The sequence below is a fragment of the Dipodomys merriami genome, unplaced genomic scaffold, assembly GCF_024711535.1.
Source record: "Dipodomys merriami isolate MVZ:Mamm:240054 unplaced genomic scaffold, mDipMer1.0.p SCAF_864, whole genome shotgun sequence".
Taxonomy (NCBI): Eukaryota; Metazoa; Chordata; class Mammalia; order Rodentia; family Heteromyidae; genus Dipodomys; species Dipodomys merriami.
The window spans coordinates 203,880-207,959 of NW_027206473.1; positions in this window are offsets into that span (position 1 = coordinate 203,880).

The following is a 4,080-nucleotide window of genomic DNA, read 5'->3' on the forward strand; positions in this document are numbered from 1 at the left end:
AATCACTTAGTTGATTGGTTATGGTTTCTTTGGACTCCCATTCCTTCTGTTGGGTTCCATTCAGCATTCCCTTTGTAGTCTCCCTGACTTCCTTCAGCTCTTTGTTAATGGATTCCATGAAAGCCTTTAGTGATCTTTGTGTATTCTCTACCTGGTCTCTCAATTCCTGAATTACTCTTTGATTAGCTTTTTCCCGTCTGTGGGATTCCTGCAGTTCTCTTTCTTCCTGTTCGTGGGAATCCTGCAGTTCTCTTTGAGTGTTCTCTGCCTGCTCACGCCATTCCTCCCTTTCTATTTGAGCATTCTCAAGTTGTTCACGCAAATCCTGTATCAGTTTTTGAGTAGCTTCCTCAGGCTTACTATATTCCTGTATAAACTTCTGGGATGCCTCCTCTCTCTCCCTATCACGCTCATACAGAGTCCTTTGTACATTGTCAAAATTCTCATTTATCATGTTTGCTATTAGTGTTTGTAGAGCTATTTGGGAACTCTCCTCTGGATTATTCTTTATCTGTTCTAATCCCTGATTATCAAGATTGGGAATTGAGATACCCATATTTGCCATTTTTCTTGTGTTTTTCCGGCTTACTCGGCCCATTTGAGATGAAGATTGCACCAGTTTTATGCTAGAACACTATCTTAAGGCAACCATCAACCAAAGTTTGCATTTGTACAGTCAATATTCTACAGATACAATCTAGTTCAACAGATACATCTATTCAACATCCAACAACTATATGTTAAAGTACTTCGAACCACAGAAAAGAATTTGGAAAACCAGAAATTATTAGGATTAGGGAGAGATGTGGGTAAAAAATAGGAATAGATTGGTGTGGGGAGGCACAGGGAGAGTTAACTATGTCCTAATCACAATGCAGGAAATGGGTTGGGTAGGATGCAAGTAGAGAGAGAGAGAGACCAGAAAAAAATAGAAACGTAAAAATTAATGTTATTATAGAAGTTAAAAGACCGTCTATTTAGAGAGGAATGTGAATATGTTCCAAGAAGGGGAGGGACATAGAGGAGATGTGAAAATCTTTAAGGATGGGAAAGGGAGAAGAAAAGATCAGAAGTTCAGTAGAGCTAGACAAAAAACAAAAAGATAATTAAGAAAGAAAGAAAAAGTGAAAGAAGATAAGAAAAGAAAGGAAAACGCTCATTCACATATTCCTAAAATAAAAATTATAAGATGAGAGAAAAAAAAAAGTTACTGGAAAACAATTATTTTTTCAGAAGAGGCAAAAATTAAAGATTAATAAAAGTTTTAGAAGGGAAAATATATATATATAAGGTAGCAAAAAAACAAAAAACAAGCAAAGAAAGAAAAGAAGAAGAAGAAAAAGAAAAAAGAAAAAAAAGTCTTTTGATTTTTTTTTGGGGGGGAGGAGTGGGAAGAATCCTTTTGTCTCTAACCAGTCTCTTGTTGGAGTCTCTGGTCAGCTTGAGGTCCTGTGGCTTGATTGGTTTCTTAAGTCGGTTGGTTGGAAGAGGCAGAAAAATGCTCTGCTTTACCCAAGATTTTGAGATCCCCCTCCCAGGTTAGTTTTCTGGGAGAGTGATCTGCTTTGAGAGTCACAAAAGAGGGGGATGTGGTGATGGGGCTAGGTTCTGGGTAGAGTTGAGGCCTTTCAACAAACAGTAGCTTTTCCCTGGGGCTATTTTGTGATAAAGCTCACAGCGCCCAGCCTGGAGCCCAGGGTTTCTGTTTTTCAATTGATTGTGGTGGCTGCTAGAGGGAGGGCCATCCTCTGGTTCTGGTTACCCAGTGAGGCAAGGCACTCCGATGGCTGGCGCCTGAGCTGGGTGACTTTTCTCTGGATGGTGCTGAGTCTGGCAGGTCACTTCGCCATTAAGTTCTTGTGACCTGCTAAATGACTCGTTTTATTCCAAGGCCTGAGCTGGAGCTAGCAGCTCCTCTGAGCTTTGGTATCCAAGATGGAGATCACCGGTGCTGGGGGGGGAGGGGTAGCCTTCCCTCCTCTGCTTCCTGAGAAGGAGTGAGGATGTCAGGCTTGTACTCACGCCGAGTCTTGGATCCTGGGTCGTCTCTGGTCTGCAAATAGCAGGATGAAGATTTCCGCTCCTTGTCGGTTCTTGTTGGTGTTGAGTAGAATCTGCTCATCCGCTGCGTCTGGCTCCTTCGTCTCGGACTCTCTGTGTCTCAGGTATGACCCCGCGGTGGTGGTCGCCGCCGCGACCCTGCCGCCGTAGCGGCAGCTGCTGTGTTTCCTTGGCTTCCCCTCTCTTGTCTAACTCTCTGTCCTCTGATGGCACACTTGGTGTGATTCTCTGGCTTAGGACTGTTCACTAGAACTCTAAAATTGCTTTCTATGCGAGAGCTTGTTCAGATTCCAGCTTCTCCTCCGCCATCTTCCCGGAACTAGAACTCTCACCCCATTTTTTTACATGCCTCTTCACCGTGTATGGCATGGGCAGCAGTTCAGTTAATAAACCTGACAATACCATGTGGTGTTTTCTTCATTGGCTACCTAATGAAACTTATCTAATTAATATACCTTACATTTCAGATTTTCTAGTTATGAATCCATGGATATTTTTCTGATATATGTGAGTTCAGTATATACAAAACATATGTACTAGCTCATCATATAACAGAATAATTCTGCCTGTAATCTTTTTTTTTCAATTTTTTAATTGTGAAAATAACGTACAGAGAAGTTAAAATTACATGAGCAAGGTAATGAGTACATTTATTATGAAATATTGTTGCCTCCTCCTTTATTTCCCCTTCCTATCCCTTCCCATTTCCCACCTCCCCCGCCAAAGTTGTAAAGTCCGTTTTTTGACATAATGTGTTGTACATCTCATGTTGCAATGGGCCCATCTGTATACCTACTTATACAATATGTTTTTTCCCTTCCCCTCCACAAAGTATACCATCTGAATCTTTAATAGCAGCCTAATTAACCTTAAAGTCTATTGTTTTTACTTTGCATTGTTTTGTTTTTTGCTTAATCAAAGATTTAGTGGGACAAGCTGAAAAGATCTTTGCCTTCATATTTTCTAATCACCCTTGGCTACAACCTGTGTGTTACCAGCTCAGATGATTGGACTTTGAAATTCTGGAAAGCAGATGCACATCATAAGGCCCCATGCCTTTGGGATTTCTCAGATTCCTTTTTCAATGTAATTGTCACTAAGGTGTGTAAAGTGAGGTTACCATTTTACAATTCATGTAACATACACATTTTTCTTGTAGACAATGCCATTCTTTCCTGAGCTTTCTCCCAGTTTCTCTTTTTGTTGTTGATTGTTTTTGTTTTTGTGCCTGAACTTCAGCTTGAACTCAGGATTGGGTGCTGCCCCTGAGATTTTGTAATCAAGGCTACTCTACCTCTAGAGGCTCAGCTTCCTTTATGGCTTTTGTGTGGCTAATTGGAGAGAAGAGTATTACAGATTTTCTCACTCCAGATGGTATTGTAATGTGATCATCAGCCTCCAGAGTAGCTAGGATTATAGGTCTGAGTCCCCATTGTCCAGCTACTAAAGTGTTGGTTTCATGCTTCCTTAGTTGTGTTATAATTTTCCTCGACTCTTGGCACTAATACTACATATTGCCTGGCTCAAATCTGAATTGGTGGAATATGCTTGTATTTTCAGGAAGGTAGGAATAGGAAACTGTAGACCATATGGATATATAAGCTAAACAATTCACTTGGAACATGGCATAAAGACAAGTAAGTTTATTGCCATTTGACTGTGTCCCGTCTTTACTGTTAATTCTCCATGGCCTTTGAATGATGTTAGACATATCCAAATGGCCATTGGCAGAAATAAAGTTTCTCATCCTAAAACAAAACAAAATCAACCAAAAAATACTACGTATGAACAAGTTTACACTCGCACCAACAATGCACTAAGGTTCCCTTCTGTCCACATCCCCTCCAGCATCTGTTGTTGTTAGATTTCTTGATTATAGCCATTCTAACTGGGGTAAGGTGGTATCTCAATGTTGTTTTGATTTGCATTTCTTTTATGGCTAGGGAGGTTGAGCATTTCTTCATGTGTCTATTGGCCATCCTTTCTTCTTCAGAGAAGTTTCTCTTCAAGTCTTTAGCC